This window comes from Pleurodeles waltl, chromosome 3_1 (genome assembly GCF_031143425.1).
Source record: "Pleurodeles waltl isolate 20211129_DDA chromosome 3_1, aPleWal1.hap1.20221129, whole genome shotgun sequence".
NCBI classification, from domain to species: Eukaryota; Metazoa; Chordata; class Amphibia; order Caudata; family Salamandridae; genus Pleurodeles; species Pleurodeles waltl.
Window position 1 is genome coordinate 782882168 of NC_090440.1, and position 20646 is coordinate 782902813.

Genomic DNA, 20646 nt, shown 5'->3' on the forward strand with positions numbered 1-20646 from the left:
TTGGCTGGATTTGTCTCTGAGTGTGTGTACCTCATTTATTGTCTGTGTATGTACAACAAATGCTTAACACTACTCCTTGGATAAGCCTACTGCTCGACCACACTACCCCAAAATAGAGCATTAGTATTATCTATTTTTACCACTATTTTACCTCTAAGGGGAACCCTTGGACTCTGTGCATGCTATTCCTTACTTTGAAATAGCACATACAGAGCCAACTTCCTACAGCAGCTACTTTCTATAACGTAGCCATGCATGTGCAGCCCATAGAAGACGACTTTTTGTTTAACACCTTGGCAACCACGCACAGCTCTAACCAAAGTTTGCCAATGCTACCAGGCATGTTAAAACACGCCAAACAGGTGTTCCAGTACCCATTAAAAGGCAGAGCCATCACGCCTAGGGTGGAGAAGAAATATAAACCTCCCCCAACGGACCCTGTGTTTATAACCCAGCAACTAACTCCAGATTCGGTGGTAGTGGGAACAGCCCGAAAGAGGGCAAACTCCCAATCGTCAGGAGACGCACCACTGCCCAACAAGGAAAGTCGTAAATTCAATGCAGCAGGCAAGAGGGTGGCAGCACAGGCAGCCAGTCAATGGTGGATTGCCAATTCTCAGGCTCTACTGGCTTGCTACAACAGGGCACATTGGGACAAGATGCAACATCATTCAGCACTTGCCCAAGGAGTACCAAAAACGTGCCCAACAGGTTGTTGAGGAAGGACAAACAATTTCAAACAACCAAATAAGGTCTGCGATGGACTCTGCAGACACAACAGCAAGGACAGTGAACACTGCGGTAACCATTCGTAGACACGCATGGTTACGGAGCTCGGGTTTTCAACCAGAAATCCATCAAGCTGTGCTAAATATGCTGTTCAACCAAGAGCAATTGTTTGGGCCGGAGGGCTCTACTCCCCACAGAGCAGAGGCACTTTTAGAAAGCCGCACTTTATAGGGGGGTTTCGTTCCCAAACCACGGAGCCTTCCACCTCACAAATCAGACCCACATATCAGGGCCAGTATAGAGGAGGTTTTCGAGGAACATACAGGGGTGGACAATCCAAAGGCAAGAGGGAAATTCCAGAGCCCAAAAACCCCTCAAACCAAACGGTGACTTCAATGTCACAAACCCCCACCACTCAACACCAGTGGGGGGGGGGGGGAGACTTACTGCATACTACCACAACTGGGAAAACATAACTACGGACACATGGGTCCTAGCCATTATCCAACATGGTTATTGCATAGAATTCCAACAATTGCCACCAGATGTGCCCCCAAGAGCACACAATATGTCCAAACAACACTTAGACCTGTTACAGCTAGAAGTCCAAGCATTAGAACTAGTACCCAACCATCCAAAAGGAACAGGGGTCTACTCCCTGTATTTCCTAGTTCCAAAGAAAGACAAAACACGGAGACCCATATTAGACCTCAGAACACTGAATCTTTACATCAAATCAGATCACTTTCACATGGTAACATTTCAAGTCGTGATTCCCTTGCTCAAAAAACAAGACTACATGTCAACATAAGATCTCAAGGATGCCTATTTTCACATACCCATCCATCCTTCCCACAGGAAATAATTAAGGTTTGTAATCAAAGGCGTACATTACCAATTCAAGGTGTTACCATTCGGGATAACAGCCCCAAGGGTATTCACAAAATGCCTTGCAGTAGTAGCCGCTCCCATCACGTATTCCCTTACTTGGACGATTGGTTAATAAAAACCAGCACTCAGCAACAGTGTCTTATACAATACCTGATGGAAACTCTACACAAACTAGGGTTCTCTATAAATTACCAAAAATCACACCTACAACCATCCCAAATACAACAATACTTGGGAGCAACACTCAATACACAAAAGGTGATTGCCCCTCCAAGTCCACAAAGGGTACAGGTGTTCCGCAATACAATATTAAACTTGCAGCCAAACCAGCACTACCAAGTAAGGTTTGTAATGAAACTTCTAGTCATGATGACTTCATGCATAGCCATTGTCCCAAAGGCAAGACTACACATGCGGCCCTTACAACAGTGCCTAAGAAAACAATGGACACAAGTACAGGGTCAACTTCAAGATCTAGTGTTGATAGACCGCCAAACACACTTCTCGCTTCAATGGTGGAACTCTATAAATTTAAACAAAGGGCGAGCATTCCAAGACCCAGTGCCTCAAGCTGTTATCACAACAGATGCTTCCATGATAGGGTGGGAAGCACAGCATACAGGGTCAATGGGACAATCGGCAAAACCAACTTCACATAAATCATTTGGAACTGCTAGCAGTGTTTCTAGCATTAAAAGCATTTCAACCATTGGTAGCCCACAAACACATCTTTGTAAAAACCGACAACATGACAATGTATTATCTCAACAAACAAGGGGACACACACTCGTCACAGCTGTGTCTCTTGGCACAAAAGATTTGGCATTGGGCAATTCACAATCACGTTCGCCTAATAGCACAATACATACCAGGAATTCAGAATCAGTTAGCAGACAATCTCAGTCGATCACCAGCAAATTCACAAATGGGAAATTCATCCCCAGATCCTACAGGATCACTTCCTACGTTGGGGAACACCAAACATAGATCTATTTGCAACAAAAGAAAACTTAAAATGCCAAAACTGTGTCCAGGTACACGCACCCTCAATCCAAGGGCAATGCACTATGGGTCAGTTGGTCAGGGATATTCGCTTAAACGCTTTCCCCCTCTCCCGCTCATTCCTCATCTGATCAAGAAACGAAGTCAAAACAAACTCAAACTAATACTCATAGCACCAACCTGGGCTCGCCAACTGTGGTACACAACACCGTTGGACTTATCAGTAGTACCCCACATCAAATTACCAAACATTCCATATCTGTTAACACAACACAAACAGATCAGACACCCAAATCCAGCATCGCTCAATCTGGCTCCTGAAGTCTTATAATTCGGACATTTAAATCTCACACAAGAGTGTATGGAGTTCATTAAACAAGCAAGAAAACCAACAAGACATTGTTACGCAAACAAATGGAAAAGATTTGTTTGCTACTGCCACACTTATCAAATTCAACCACTACATGCCTCCACAAAGGACATTGTAAGCTACTTATTACACTTTGAGAAGTCTAATCTAGCATTCTCTTCCATTAAAATCCATCTCACTGCAATCTCTGCCTATCTGCAGATTACACATACAACATCACTTTTTAGAATCCCAGTCATTAAAGCATTTATGGAGGGACAAAAAAGAATCATAACCCCAAGGACACCACCAGTACCTTCGTGGAACCTTAATATTGTATTAACACAACTCATGGGCCCACCATTCAAACCCATGCATTATCTGACTTGGAAAGTAGCCTTTCTAATAGCTATCACATCACTTAGAAGAGTAAGTGAGATACAAGCATTTACTATTCAGGCACCCTTTATACAAATACATAAACATAAAGTGGTTCTCTGTACAAATCCCAAATTCCTACCAAAGGTCATATCACCATTCCACCTAAACCAAACTGTGGAACTCCCAGTCTTCTTTCCGCAACCAGACTCGGTAGCCGAAAGAGCCTTACATACATTAGACATAAAAAGAGCACTAATGCATTGACAGAACAAAACAATTTTGTAACACAAAACAATTGTTTGTAGCCTTCCAAAAACCTCATGCAGGTAATCCTATATCCAAACAAGGCATCGCCAGATGGATAATTAAATGTATTCAAATTTGCTATATTAAAGCAAAAAGAGAATTACCTATTACACCAAGAGCACATTCCACTAGGAAAAAAGGCGCCACAATGGCTTTTCTTGGAAATATACTGATGAAAGAAATTTGTAAAGCAGCCACCTGGTCTACACCTCATACATTTACTAAGCATTACTGTGTAGATGTGTTAGCAGCACAACAAGCCACAGTAGGACAGGCAGTATTAAGAACATTATTTCAGACAACTTCAACTCCGATAGGCTAAACCACCACTTTTTGGGGAGAGTACTGCTTGTTAGTCTATGCACTGCATGTGTATCTGCAGCTACACATTTCACCGAACGGAAAATGTCACTTACCCAGTGTACATCTGTTCGTGGCATGGGACGCTGCAGATTCACATGCGCCCTCCCACCTCGCCTGTAGCCGTTCTTAGTTGAATGAAAATTGTAAATATGTAAATAAATATTATTTTGATACACATTAAGTACATACATAACTACTCCATTGCATGGGTACCTCTAATATACTCAGAACCCCTACCTCACCCTCTGCGGGGAAAACAATTTAAGATGGAGTCGACACCCATGCGCAATGGAGCCGAAAGGCAGGAGTCACTTGGTCTCGTGACTCGAAAAGACTTCTTCGAAGAAAAACAACTTGTAACATTCCGAGCCCAACACTAGATGGCAGGATAATGCGTAGCATGTGAATCTGCAGCGTCCCATGCCACGAACAGATGTACACTGGGTAAGTGACATTTTGTGTATGTATGTATATATGTGTTCGATTGCATGTGTAGCTGCAGATACACATGCTGTGCATACATCTGCCATCTAGTGTTGGGTTTGGAGTGTTACAAGTTGTTTTTCTTTGAAGAAGTGTTTTCGAGTCACTGGATAGAGTGACTCCTCCTCTTCGGCTCCATTGCGCATGGGCATAGACTCCATGTTTTTCTTGCTATCAGGTTCAGACGTTTTTCCTTTCGCTCCAATAGTTCGAGTCAGAAAAGTTTCAAAACTCTTTATTTCTCGTCGGTATGGTTTTGATCGTGCTCCACACTTCGGTACCGTCGGATCAAATATCCTTACTCGCCCTTCAGGGCACCCGTGCCCAACTTGGGTCTAGTTGGGCCGACCGCGTGGAAGTCTCATGGACCGGACTCCATTCCTCTTTTGTCCTCCGTGTCACGCTAAATTCCCTTACACAGGCCAACATCTCGTCTGTAATGTCTGCCTTTCCCCAGACCATCGGGAAGAAAATTGCAAGGCCTGCAGATCCTTCCGATCCAAGAAAATTCTCTAAGACTGAAGAGCATGGAGACTCGAGATGGCATCCAAAAGCATCATACGTCTCGACGTCGAAGAGGAGGAGATAATGCAGACTGCTGTCTCCGTTCCAGGATCCAACTCCAAGCAGGAGTTCAAGGAGGACAGACCGGTCACGGCAGGACAGCACGTCAGTACGCCTGCCCCTGTCCCAGCCAAGTCAAACCATAAGGCCTTGGGGATGCCACTGCCAGAAGGCCAGGGCTCAACCCGAAAAAAGACCTTCGGTGACCAACCCACAACTTCGGCACCGATAAAGGCCACTCCTACTGAGGACGACTCACAAACCGAGGCAATGGATGAAAGGCAAGCCAGGATTCACACCCATAACACTGGCAGAATTTTAACCGCACCTCCTCCAAAACCGAAGAGGAAATTAGCCTTTCAAGAGGAACTGGACACTGTACAGCCTCCAGCTTAAGTGCCAAGAACAAAGGAGAAACCTCCACCTCCTCAATTTTCTCCTCCTCAGTCTCGTCCTCACTCTCCACATTTACATCTCTCTCCCCTACTAGTCCTTCACCTATGCAGTCACCAGCACACATTTGATTCGCAGCAGGACAGTGTCGATCCATGGGATCTTTATGATCCAGACCCCATTCCAGACAACCCAGATTGCTAGCCCTCTAAGCCTTCACCACCAGAGGTTAGTACAGGCTACACTCAAGTCATAGCTAGGGCAGCATCATATCACAATGTCGCCATGCATACTGAGCCATTAGAGGACGATTTCCTTTTTAATACTCTCCTCTACACATGCAACTTATCAGTTGCTTCCTATGCTCCCTGGCATGTTAAAACATGCTGACCAAATATTCAAGGAGCCAGTAAAAGAAAGGATAATTACTCCTAGAGTGGAGAAAAAATATAAGCCACCTCCTTCTGATTCGGTCTATATCACCCAACAATTACCTCCAGACTCTGTACTTGTAACCGCAGCCAGAGAGAGAGCAAGTTCGCAGTCATCAGGGGATGCACCCCCACCAGACAAGAGTATGAAGTTTGATGCTGCGGGGAAAGGGGTGTCACCTCAGGCAGCCAACCAGTGGAGAATAGCCAACTCTTAGGCATTGTTGGCTAGATACGACAGGGCACACTGGAATGAGATGAAAGACATAATTCAACATCTCCCCAAGGAACAGCAACAAAAAAGGCACAACAGATAATAGAGGAAGCGCAAGCCATCACTAATGATCAGATCAGGTCATCCCTAGACTCTGCAGATACAGCAGCCAGAACCATCAACAATGCTGTAACCATAAGGTGACATGCGTGGCTTAAGTCTTCAGGGTTCAAGCCTGAAATACAATAGGCAGTGCTCAATGTGCCGTTAACCAAAAACATCTTTTCGGCCCAGAGGTTGACACTGCAATTGAAAAGATGAAAAAAGATTCAGACACCGCAAAGGCCATGGGTGCTCTGCATACCACACAATACAGGGGATCCTTTTGTAAACCCCAATATAGAATTTAGAGCCCAAACTGCAGAGGCATCCACCTTACAGCCAGTCGGCCTACCAACCTCAATACCAACTTGGTTTCAAAAGCACTTAGAGGCCAGTACCCCAGGGCAGGGGAAAATATCAAACATTAAAACAAGCCTTACAACAAACTAAGCAGAGACTTGTGCCATTCCTTTCCAACTCTCGCCTCTCCTGTGGGGGGAAGACTGCAAAGGTTCCATAACAATTGGCCAGGCATTACCACAGACAGCTGGCTATTATCAATTATCCGTAATGGCTATTGCATAGAATTGACACAAACTCCACCAAAACCACACAAGCTGTCCACAGACCATATCACTCTGTTGCAAGAAGTCAAATCTCTAATACTCAAACAAGCAATAGAAGCTGTGCCCCAAAATCAAATAGGGACAGGAGTTTACTCACTGTATTTCCTCATTCCCAAAAAGAACGGGACCTTAAGGCCAGTATTACATCTCAGAACCCTCAATCTTTACATCCTGTCAGAACACTTTCACATGGTGACACTTCAACAACACGACTTCATGGCAACATTAGACTGCAAAGATGTGTATTTTCACATACCCATCCATCCAGCGCACAGAAAATATCTCAGGTTTGTCATTCAAGGAAAGCACTATCAGTTCAAAGTGTTACCCTTGGGAATAACAACAGCTCCCAGGGTATTCTCAAAATGCCTGGCGGTAGTCTCAGCCTACCTAAGAAGGCAACACATTGTCTTTCCATACCTGGACGATTGGCTAATAAAATCCAACAGTCATACACAGTGTCAAAACCATGTGCATTATGTAATACAAACCCTGCACACCCTAGGGCTCTCCATAAACTACCAAAAGTCACAACTACAACCTGTGCAAATTCAACAGTATTTAGGGGCAACACTAAATATTCAGTGCTGGCAAGTCCAAATCCGCAAAGAATACAAGCATTTCACAATATATTAGCACAAATAGACGAGCCAACAGTACATCAGTCATGAAAGTATTGGGCATGATGGCATCCTGTATTTCGATTGTTCCACATGCAAGACTAAACATGGGCCTGTACAACAGTGCCTTGCACAGCAATGGTCACAGGCACAGGGTCAACTTCAAGATCTAATGTTGAGAGACCGCCAAACATACATGTCCTTTCAGTGGTGGAATTCCACAAACCTAAACAAAGGGCGGCCATTTCAAGACCCTGTGCCTCAGACCATACTTACAACAGATGCATCAATGATTGGCTGGGGAGCTCACCAACAATCACAACATTCAAGGACAATGGGAGGCCAAACCCAAACAGCTACAGATAAATCACTTAGAGTTGTTAGCTGTCTTCCCAGCACTCAAAGCTTTTCAGCCTCTTCTCACTCACAGGAATATCCTTATCAAAACAGACAACATGACAACAATGTATTACCTAAACAAACAAGGAGGGGCACATTCATCCCAGCTCTCCCTCCTAGCCCAAAAAATTTGGAAATGGGCAAGCCACAACAAAATTCACCTGGTAGCACAATACATTCAAGAGATACACAGCCAATTTGCAGATGTTCTCAGCAGAAATCAACAAATGCAAGTGGGAGATTCACCCTCCAATACTTCAACAATACTTTCAACAATAAGGGAACACCAGACATAGATCTGGTCGCCACCAGCGAAAACGCAAAATGCCAAAATATTGCATCCAGATACCCACATCCCCTATCCAAGGGCAATGCTCTATGAATCAATTGGTCAGGGATATTTGCTTACGCTTTTCTGACTCTCCCACTCATTCCATTTCTAGTCAACAAACTGCATCAAAACATGCTCAATCTGATACTCATAGCACCAGCGTGGGTACGTCAACCGTGGTACACAACACCATTAGACCTGTCAGTAGTACCACACTACCAAACAGACCAGATCTGCTGACACAAAACAAAGGGCAGATCAGGCATCCAAATCCCATCACACTCAATCTAGCGATTTGGCTCCGGAGGTCATAGAATTTGGGTATCTACAACTACCAACTGAATGTATGGAGGTAATTAAGCAAGCAAGAAAACCCACTACCAGGCAGTGCTATGCCAACAAACGGAAAATATTTGTATATTACTGTCAATCTAAACAAATTACCCTTCTTTCAGCATCAATACAAGATATTGTATGCTATTTCCTTCATTTGCAAAAATCTAATTTAGCTTTTTCTTCCATAAAATTACATCTCACTGCAATTTCTGCATATTTACAAAATATACAGCACAGCTCGTTATTTAGAGTTCCTGTTTTCAAAGCCTTCATGGAAGGGTTAAAACGCATCATCCCACCTAGAACACCTCCAGTGCCTTCGTGGAATTTAAACATAGTGCTTACGCTACTTATGGCCCCACCATTTGAGCCTATGCACTCATGTCAAATACAGTTCTGGACATGGAATTTCGCATTCCTAGTCTCATCTACTTCATTGCGAAGAGTTAGTGAAATTCAAACTTTCACAATTCAAGAACTGTTCATACAAGTACATAAACCTAGTCGAACTACGAACTAACCCTAAATTTCTTCCAAAAGTAGTATCACCTTTTCATATCGATCAAACAGTGTAACTACCAGTCTTCTTCCCACAGCCAGATTCTGTGGCAGAGAGCCCTGCATACATTAGATATTAAAAGAGCTATAATGTATTACCTAGATCAAACATCATTCAGAAAAACTAAACAAACGGTTATTTGTGGCCTTCCAAAAACCTCATACTGGTAACCCCATTTCAAAACAAGGTTTAGCAAGATGGATAGTAAAATGCATCCAGACATGTTACCTTAAAGCTAAAAGACAACTCTTAGTTGCACCTAAAGCACATTCCACAAGGAAAAAAGGGGCTACAATGGCATTCTTAGGAAATATACCAATGGCTAAAAAATGTTACACAGCTACTTGTTCAACACCACATACATTTACTAAACATTGTGTAGATGTTTTAGCAGCGCAGCAAGCCACAGTAAGCCAAGCTGTACTAAGAACATTATTTCACACAACTTCAGCTCCTACAGGCTAACTACCACTTTTATGGGAGGAAAAACTGCTTTGTAGTCTATGCACAGCATTTGTATCTGCAGCTACACATGCCATCGAACAGAAAATGTCACTCACCCAGTGTACATCTGTTCGTGGCATGTTCCGCTGCAGATTCACATGCACCCTCCCACCTCTCCGGAAGCCTGTAGCAGTTTAAATTCAGCATTCACTTGTACGTATATTTTTCATTTGCATGGACATCTCTTTTCTTTATACTCTATCACTCCTACCTTACCCTCTGCGGGAAAGCAATCTAACATGGAGTTGATGCCCATGCGCAATGGAGCTGAAGAGGAGTCACTCGATCCTGTGTCGCGAACACTTCTTCGAAGAAAAACAACTTGTAACACTATGAGCCTAACACTAGATGGCAGACGTATGCACAGCATGTGAATCTGCAGCTGAACATGCCACGAACAGATGTACACTGGGTAAGTGACATTTTATATATATATATATATATATATATATATATATATGTGTGTGTGGCAAAATTAGATAATTCTAATGCTTATTTTTTTGGCAGTGTGGTCGAGCAGTAGGCTTATAAAAGGGTAGTGTTAAGCATTTGTTGTACAAACACAGGCAATAAATGAGGAACACACACTCAAAGACTTAACTCCAGGCCAATGGTTTTTATATAGAAAAATATATTTTCTTAATTTATTTTAGAACCACAAGATTCAAGATTTGAAGTAAATACATAAAATGCAAGGTACTCCACACAGGTAAGTAAGGAACTTTGAATTAGAGCAGTAACACACAGTTCTGATGGATACAACTACCTGTGGATTCCTCACCTCATGAATACTCCCATGGCGCCAGCATTCTACGGAAATCTTCTTACTAGTCTCTGCACGTCGACGAGGACGTCACTGTCTCGCACGCGACGCCGTCTGACGTCATACAGGCAATAAGAGGTCCTCGATGACGTGCGGACGTCAGTTCCCTTTTTTCCGTGCATTCGAAACGGTTATCTTCGAGGGAGCAACTGTTACTCTTGCGGTTACAGTGTATATCTTGCTGCGTACTCTTTCTCTGTGGAAATAATGTCGCAGAGAAAGTCTGGATTTAAGCCTTGTCGTGAGTGTGGAGGCAAGATGTCGGTGACGGATCCTCATTCCGATTGCCTTTGGTGTTTGAGCTCCGACCACGACGTCTCGACTTGTGATTCGTGTCAGCACATGAATCCGAAGGCCATTAAAGAACGCGAGGCGAAGCTGTTTATGGCCAAGTCAAAGGAGAAGCATCACAAGAAAAAGTCTTCTCCAAGACATCGGCGTCATCGAGACTCCCGGCGCCGTAGAGAATCTCGGCGTCATTCAAGGGAGGCTCGTTCCAGGTCTCCGGATCGGCGCCGGAGGACATGGGAGGTCAGCCCCACGGTGACGCCGCATCCTTCGACGCCGTTGCTCTCTCCGACGTCTCCAACTTCGCCTGGACAGGCGTCGGTGATTGAGGTATTGGAGCCTCAGGTGTTTTCTCCGGCGCAGACGCCGAGGCCGGCGTCGGGGTCGCCTCCGAGTCAGGCACCCCAGTATCCGGCTTTTCCCACCCCTGGAGCCGATAGTTCCGCATTCTTGAATGCGATGTATGCCATCTTCCAACAGATGGCTCCAGGGGGTGCTCCGGCTGGGCCTTTGGCCTTTTCTTTGGGTGATCCTGCGCCTCTTCGGCCGGCACCCTTTATGCCCTTTCTCCCGTTTGGGAACGTGGGCTCGGCGCCAGTGTCGGCGCCGGTGGCCGCTCCGATGGCTTCGGAGGGATTGGCCCCAGGGATTTCCATCCCGTCGACGTCGAGATTTCGGCCTGTGACTCCGGTGGGTCCATCCGTTTCATCTGCTCTTCAGTCGGCGCCGAAGTTACCTGTGGCGCCGGATGCGGCGTCGGTGGCTTCGGAAGATCGGCGCCGATCTCCGACTTCAGCGGAGGTGTTGTCGACTCCGCGGATTGAGCAACGACTGCATTCAAGGAGGCGTGCTCTCCGGGTACTAGAGGAGCAGGAGTACCAACGAGCCCTAGAGGAAGGAGAGCTAGAGGACTCGGGTGATGGGCTGCGTGGACTGGAGTCGGCCAGTGGGCTGGACACTTCCCCTGAGTGGGACCTTTCGTCCCCGGGGGAATATACCGAGGAAGCTGCTTCCTTTCATACAGTGGTACGGAAGGCAGCTAGTTTTTTGGACCTGCCTTTGCCGGTGGTGGAGGCGAAACAAAACCTTTTGACAGAGGTGTTGCATCCGGCCTCAGCCGCGGCGGAGCCTCTATTACCTTTTAATGACGCTCTGCTGGATCCGGTTTTAGAGGTGTGGAAGAAGCCGGCATCTTCCCCAGCAGTTCACAGAGCCGTGGCCAGGAGGTATCGGACGGCTCCAACTGATCCTGGTTTCCTATCTAGGCACCCTACGCCGGAGAGCTTGGTTGTGCAGGCCTCCTGTTCGTCCAAATCAGCGCCTGGTTCTTTCCCGACGGTGCCTGGGGACAGAGACTCAAAAAAGCTAGAGGCGCAGTCGAAGAAGATTTTTTCGTCCTGCAGTCTGGCGTTAAAAGCCACTAATGCGACCTGTATCCTGGGGAGGTATATTCATGCTCTGATGGATGACATCTCCTCTTCGTTTACAGAGCTTCCCCAGGGTCTTTTGGATCTTGTCTCTGATGCCCAGGCGGCTGCGACCCAAATTATCCAGACGGGACTGGATACCACCGACTCGGTAGCCAGAGCAATGGGCACAACTGTGGTGGAAAGGAGACAGGCCTGGCTACGTAACTCGGGCTTTTCGGCAGATGTACAGTCCACATTGTTGGATCTCCTGTTTGATGGGGACAAACTGTTTGGGGCTAAGGCTGATTCGGCCTTGGAACGTTTTAAGGAGAGCAGGGCCACGGCTAAGTCGTTGGGACTCCAAGCTCCTTCTTCCACGGCCTCTTCCAGATTCTTCTGGAGGTTTCGTGGATTTGGGCGTGGCTCTTCCTCCTCTTCCTTTCGGGGAAGATATCAGCAACCTGCCTCTTCCCACCCCTATAGATCTTTTAGGGGAAGGGGTAGGGTCCGCACCAGGGGAGCCTCTCAGCAGCACTCTGCCTCTTCCTCATCCTCTGGCGGGGTGCAGCAGGGGAAGCAGCCTTAGGCTTCCACCATTTCCCACTCACTCCTCTCCTGTAGGGGGAAGATTACAGCATTTTCTCACCAAATGGGAGACTGTTACGTCGGACACTTGGGTTCTCAGTGTTGTGGGAAAAGGCTACACCCTTCCCTTTCGGGAGTTTCCGCCCCTCATCCCGCCCCGCCCTTCGTATTGTTCACAAGAACACCTCCTGTTGCTAGAACAGGAGGTGGAAGTCCTCCTTTTAAAGGGCGCGGTGGAGTTGGTCCCGGAGCAGGAAAGGGGTCAAGGAGTTTACTCAAGGTATTTCCTGATTCCCAAGAAGGATGGTCGTTTGAGACCAATTCTGGACCTGAGGATCTTGAATTGGTTCCTCAAGCAGGAAAAGTTCAAGATGCTGACCCTAGCACAGGTGCTTTTGGCGTTGAACATGGAAGACTGGATGGTGTCTGTCGACTTGCAGGATGCTTACTTTCATATCCCGATACTCAAGTCACACAGGAAGTATCTCCGGTTTGTGGTGGGATCGCAACACTACCAGTTTGCGGTCCTTCCGTTTGGTCTTACTTCAGCACCTCGAGTCTTCACGAAGGTGATGTCGGTGGTTGCGGCAGAGCTCAGAAGGAAGGGGATAGCAGTATTCCCTTACTTGGACGATTGGTTGATCAAAGCCAAGTCCCCGGAGCTTGTGTTGCGTCATCTGCAGTCAACAACCCAGTTGTTGTTCGACCTGGGCTTTTCGGTGAACGAGCCCAAATCTCACCTGGAGCCCTCTCAGCGCCTCCTGTTCATAGGGGCAGTACTGGATACGACATTGGGTCGGGCCTTTCCTCCGCCTCAGCGGATTCAAGATATTCAGGATTTGGTTCCAATGTTTCGAAACGGAGCGGTAGTTCCAGTCCTCAAGGTCCTTCGTCTGCTCGGTCTTTTTGCCTCCTGCATTCTGTTGGTCACGCATGCTCGCTGGCACATGAGGGCTCTTCAGTGGTGCCTCCGAAGGCAGTGGTCTCAACACAGAGGGGATCTAGAGGGTACTGTCAAGATCTCCAGAGATGCTGCTGTGGATTTGAAGTGGTGGATTGCAAGCAACAATCTTTCACAAGGAAAACCGTTCCAGCAGTCGCCACCAGTGGCCACAGTCATAACGGATGCTTCCACTCTAGGGTGGGGAGCTCATCTGGGGGATCTGGAGATCAAAGGTCTTTGGTCTCCAGAGGAACAGATTTTTCACATCAATCTGTTAGAGTTACGGGCTGTACGTCTGGCTCTCAAGGCCTTCCTCCCTTCCCTTCGTGGTCAGTCGGTACAGGTCCTAACGGACAATACTACCACGATGTGGTACATAAACAAGCAGGGAGGAGTGGGGTCGTACCTTCTCTGCAGAGAAGCTCTTCGACTATGGTCCTGGGCAAAGGACCATCGGATTTGCTTGATAGCAAACCATCTGGCCGGAGTCTTGAACGTGCGTGCGGACAGTCTCAGTCGCCACTTCTCGGCAGACCACGAGTGGCGTCTCCATCCAGATCAAGTCCGTTTAATCTTCCAGAAGTGGGGGTTTCCTCGGGTAGATCTGTTCGCCACTCGAGAGAACGCGCATTGTCCGTTGTTCTGCAGCCTTCAGTATCCGATGCAGGAAGCATTGGGGGACGCGTTTCAAATGACCTGGTGCGGCCAGTTGCTTTACGCGTTTCCTCCCATACCCTTGATTCCTCGAGTATTGAGGAAGATTCGCCAAGACCGGGCTCTAGTAATCGTAATAGCTCCGGATTGGCCAAGGAGGGTGTGGTACTCCGACCTTCTCCAACTCTCAACGTGCCCGCCGCTCCGTCTCCCTTTCAGGGCAGACCTCCTCTCGCAGTCGCAGGGGCAGGTTCTACACCCCAACCTCCAGAGTCTGCACCTACATGCCTGGAGATTGAACGGGGCAACCTGAGTTCCTTCTCTCTCCCGCCTGAGGTAGTGGATGTTATATTAGCGGCCAGGCGACACTCCACTAAATCTATCTACGCTAATAGGTGGTCTAAATTTGTTGCGTGGTGTGGAGAGAGGCAGATTGATCCTTTACAAGCTCATCTATCGGACGTTTTGTCTTTTGCTCTATCTCTGGCGCAGAAAGGTTGTGCAGTGGCTACCATTAAAGGTTATTTATCGGCCTTGTCAGCCTTCATATGTCTTCCAGACCAACCATCTTTATTTAAATCCCCTATTGTTATCAGATTCTTGAAAGGTCTTCTAAATCAATATCCTCCAAAGCCATTCGTTATGCCGCAATGGGATTTGTCCTTAGTCCTGACTTTCCTTATGGGGTCCCCTTTTGAACCTATGCATTCTTGCCCCTTAAGGTATTTGTTTTTAAAAACAGTCTTCCTGATAGCTATAACGTCAGCAAGGAGAGTGAGTGAGTTGCAGGCCTTATCAGTAAAACCCCCTTATACAACTTTTTATGGGGATAAGGTGGTGTTGAGGACCAAGGCTGCTTTCCTCCCGAAGGTTGTTTCACCCTTCCATTTGGCTCAGGCAATTACTTTGTCCACGTTCTATCCTCCGCCTCATCCTTCCAAAGAGGAAGAAAGACTGCACCGTCTGGATCCAAAGAGAGCGTTGAGCTTCTTTATCAATAGAACAAAGGATTTCAGGCTGGAGGATCAGCTGTTTATTGGATACGTGGGCAAGAGGAGAGGAAAGGCAGTCCACAAGAGAACACTATCCAGGTGGGTTGTTCTTTGCATTAAAATATGTTACTCTTTGGCAAAGAAGGATCCTCCTGAGGGCATTAGAGCTCATTCCACCAGAGCTAAGTCGGCCACTTCGGCCTTAGCCAGAGGTGTTCCTGTGGTCGACATCTGCAAGGCCGCAACTTGGTCGTCCCTTCACACTTTTGCAAAACATTACTGTTTAGATTCTGAGGTTAGAAGGGACGGCCATTTTGCACGGTCAGTGCTGCAGGATTTCTTGGTTTGACCATTTAGGCACCCACCGCCGGGCGTGGTACTGCTTTGGGACTCTATTCATGAGGTGAGGAATCCACAGGTAGTTGTATCCATCAGAAGAACGAGTTACTTACCTTCGGTAACGACTTTTCTGGTGGATACATTAGCTACCTGTGGATTCCTCACGGTCCCACCCGCCTCCCCGTTGCCTTTATGGTCTTGCCAAGTAATCCTTGAGTGCGCTCCTCTTGATCTTTGAGGGTGCAATAGATGTATATATATAATATATTTATATATATATATGGGTATATGTGTATATATCTTTATGTATATACTTGGTGTGTGTATATATTTTTAAAAGAAAGAGTTTTATATATATATATATATATATATATATATATATATGTACATAAAAAAGATTTACAGTTATTCATACAATGTGGTGTATTTTTACAATATAATGGAGGTTGCTTTGTTCTTTCATTGCATTGCCTGGTTGTTCTCATGCACGTAAAAAATGATTGGTACTGACGTCCGCACGTCGTCGAGGACCTCTTATTGCCTGTATGACGTCAGACGGCGTCGCGTGCGAGACAGTGACGTCCTCGTCGACGTGCAGAGACTAGTAAGAAGATTTCCGTAGAATGCTGGCGCCATGGGAGTATTCATGAGGTGAGGAATCCACAGGTAGCTAATGTATCCACCAGAAAAGTCGTTACCGAAGGTAAGTAACTCGTTCTTTTAGTTAAAATGGCAATAAGCTGTTTTAAAAGCGGACGTAGTGCAAAAATCAACAGTTCCTGCGGGAAGTAAGTAAGGTTAAGTTTCTGAGGTAACTAAAGTACTTACAAGTTCAGTTTCCTGGCCATTGGCAGCCCACCGTTCGGGGTTCAAGGAAACCCCAAAGTCACCGCACCAGCAAACCAGGGCCTGTCAGGTGCAGAGGTCAAAGGAGGGCCCAAAACACATAGGTGCCTATGGAGAACAGGGGTGCTCCGGTTCCAGTCTGCCAACAGTTAAGTACCTGTGTATTCGGAGGGCAGACCGGGGGGTTTTGTAGAGCACTGAGGGGGAGGGGGAGGGGGGGGGGGGACACAAGTAGGCACACAAAACACACCTTCAACAGCACAGGGGCGGCCGGGTACAGTGTGCTTAGCAGGTGTCGGGTTTTCAATAGGAATCAATGGAGGGACGGGGGGGTCACTAGCGGTGCATGCAGGGCACAGGGGGGCTTCTCATGCCAGCCACCGACTGGGCTAGGCAGAGGGTCGCCTGATGGTCACTCCTGCGAAGGAGTTTGGTTCCTTCTGGTCCTGGGGGCTGCGGGTGCAGTGCTTGGTCCAGGCATCGGGTTCTTTGTTCCAGGCAGTCAGGGGGAGCCTCTGGATCCTCTCTGCAGGCGTCGCTGTGGAGGTGCCGGGGGGTTGTCTCGGGTTACTCACGAGGTTGCAGTCGCCTGGGAGTCCTCTCTGCAGTGTTGGTTCTATGGAGCTCGAGCCGGGGGTGTCGGGTGCAGATTGTGAAGTCTCACGCTTCCAGCAGGAAGAGTGAGTTCTTTGAAAGTTGTTAGAAAGCTGCAAACTTGTTGCTGTTTTTTAACAGTGCTGCTGTTCTTGGGAGTTTCTTGGTCCTTCAGGTTCAGGGCAGTCCTCTGAGGCTTCAGAGGTCACTGGTCCCTGTCAAATGCGTTGCTGTGCAGGTTCTTTGAGTCTGGAGACAGGCCGGTAGGGCTGGGGCCAAGTCAGTTGTCTCCATTGTCTATGTAGGGCTTTCAGGTCAGCAGTCCTTGTTGTAGGTTGCAGGAATCTGATTTCCTGGGTTCTTGGTTGCCAGGGATGTGCCAATAGTGGAACAATGGTTATTTTGTAAGTGTAAGAACGCTGGCGCTGGGGCCTGGTTAGCAGGGACAAAGCACACTTCTCAGTCAAGTCAGCATCAATATCAGGCAAAAAGTGGGGGGTAACTGCAACAGGGAGGCATTTTCCTATAGGCATCACTTCTTTGTTAGATTGTTTTTTTTCCGCCGTCTGGTTTGGATATGTTCCCTCTTGCTCAGAGACATTCGATACGTAAACTTTATATTCGCTTTATTATACCAAAGGTATTGTGTTTGAATGCGTTTACATCTGCAATCGATCCGTTAGTACCGTCTGGCTCAAGTAACCACCCTTTTGGGTGCCTGCGTCCTCCTTGGGCCTGTTCAGCCCTACCACGCCATAGCCTGATGGATCAGACTCCCTTCCGATTCTGTCCTTGATGCTACGCAAAATTCCCTTATCCTGACCAGCACGTGGTATGTAATCTTTGCCTTTCTCCTGAACATCAAGAGGAGGATTGTGAAGCTTGCCGTTCATTTCGGACGAAAAAGACACTGCGTGATCAAAGAGCAAGAAGACTCAATATGGTGTTGAAATATACATAGTCCACCGACACCTTAGAGGAGGATCAGGCACTGAAGGCTGTTTTGATCCAAGATTCCGACTCCCTACAAGGATCAGAAGACTACAGCCCGCCTATCACAGCGGCACAGCATGTGAGTACACCTGCCCCTACACCCACTTTAAAAAAATCTAGCAAGGCCTTGGGTGCATCACTGCGGAAAGCCATGGTTCCACCCAAGAGAAAGTTGTCAGCGACCGGCCCTTGTTTTCGGTGCCGAAAAAGGCCAAGTCACCCTATCAACAGGCCACGCCTGTTTCGGTGCAGGAGTCCAGCACGAAAATAAGCTCCACCTCTGATCTGACGCCTACAATCTTCAGATCTGAAATTACTGTGTACGGCTTAGGAACCAAAACCTCAGCTACTGTCTTCAGGACCGAAACAGCTCGGAACCGCTTCGGAACAGAAAACATCCTTCTACACAGAAGAGACAGGCTTTCGAGCCATTTGAAACATATGCGCGCGTGCAGGGTACTGCTAAGAAAAAACTCCGGATTCTAAGCTGACGCCAGGGAATTCTAAGGTAAGGAATCTACAGCTAGATAGGCTCTACCAAATACCTTGTTACCGAAGGTAAGTAACTTGTTCTTTCGAGCCGTTTGAAACATATGCCCAAAACAGGCACTGAACAATCCTCTAAGGGTACAAAAACAGAACATCAAATACAGGAATCTGATATCCAGCCAATTTTGGAGGTTATGGACAGTAAGCAGAGAAGAATACACATCCAAAAAAAGACTGGGAAAATTATTGCTTCTCCACAGACTAAAAGAAAGCTAGTATTTGAAGAGACTCTTGATACTGTTCCACCACCAAAAACATTTAAGCGAAAAGTCATCACCTCTCGAGCTTTCTCCACCACATTCGCCACTGCTTTCTTTTTCACCACAACCTACTACCCCACCACCACTATCGTCGCCATCACACTCCCATACCTATTCACAGTGAGACACAGTGGACCCTTGGGACATGTATGACTTTGACTCTATTCCATCCATTGATCCTGATCTTTACCCTACTAAACCATCACCACCAGAGAATAGTACAGTTTACACCCAAGTTATATCTAAGGCAGCTGCATACCATGGGGTCCAAATGCATGCAGAACCTTTGGTAGAGGATTTCCTTTTTAATACATTATCCTTTACCCATAAACACTACCAGTCCTTACCAATGCTTCCTGGTATGCTTAGACACGCACACAGCATTCAAAGAACCAGTCAAAGCTAGGATTCTAGCCCCAAAAATTGATTAAAAAAAAATATATACATTATATATATATATATATATATATATATATATGCCTGCACCAACAGACCCAGTCTACATTACCCAACAACTTCAGCCGGATTCTATTGTGGTCAGTGCAGCCAGGAAACGGGCTAAAAGTCAGTCTTCAGGGGATACCCCACCCCCTGACAAAGTAGAACATTTGATGCTGCGGGGAAAAGGGTAGCTACATAGGCACCCAACCAATGGCGTATTGCCAATTCATAGGTCCTGTTGGCAAGATATGACAGAGCACATTGGGATGAAATGCAGGATTTCTTGCAGTATCTACCCAAGGAACACCAAAGGAGAGCACATCAAATTGTAGAAGAGTGACATGCTATTACAAATAACCAGATTAGATCTGCCCTAGATGTAGCTGACACTGCAGCTAGAAGTATTAATACTAGCGTTACAATCAGACAACATGCATGGCTGAGGTCCTCGGGTTTTAATCCCGAAATACTGCAGGCAGTGTTTAACATGCCTTTCGATAAACATCTTCAGACCAGAAGTAGATACTACTATTGAGGAACTCAAAAAGGATTCAGATACTTCAAAAGCCATGGGAACCCTTTATAACACAACTTTTCGGGTTTCCTTTCGGAAACAACAATTTAGGGGAGGTTTTAAATCCCAAACTGCAGAAGCTTCCACCTCCCATTCAAAACCGACGAAGCAGTATTATTCAAGAGGGTCATTTAGAGGCTCTTACAGAGGACAAACAATTCAGAGCCAGAGTGAAATGTACTGCCTCAGAGTGCTACCACACCCACAAAACAAGACTGGATGAAGACTGCAACAATTCCACTCTCACTGGCAAAACATCACCACAGATCAGTGGGTACTCACAATTATCTGGAATGGTTATTGTAGGAAGTTGGCTCTGTATGCACTATTTCAAAGTAAGAAATTGCATGCACAGAGTCCAAGGGTTCCCCTTAGAGGTAAGATAGTGGCAAAAAGAGATAATTCTAATGCTCTATTTTGTGGTAGTGTGGTCGAGCAGTAGGCTTATCAGAGGGTAGTGTTAAGCATTTGTTGTACACACATAGGCAATAAATGAGGAACACACACTCAGACAATTCCAGGCCAATAGGTTTTTATATAGAAAAATATATTTTCTTAGTTTATTTTAAGAACCATAGGTTCAAGATTTACAAACAATACTTCAAATGAAAGGTATTTCATTTAGGAACTTTAGGAACTTTGAATTAGCAAAATAGCATATACAGTTTTCACACAAATGGCAATAAGCTATTTTAAAACTGGACACAGTGCAATTTTCAACAGTTCCTGGGGGAGGTAAGTGTTTGTTAGTTTTGCAGGTAAGTAAACTACCT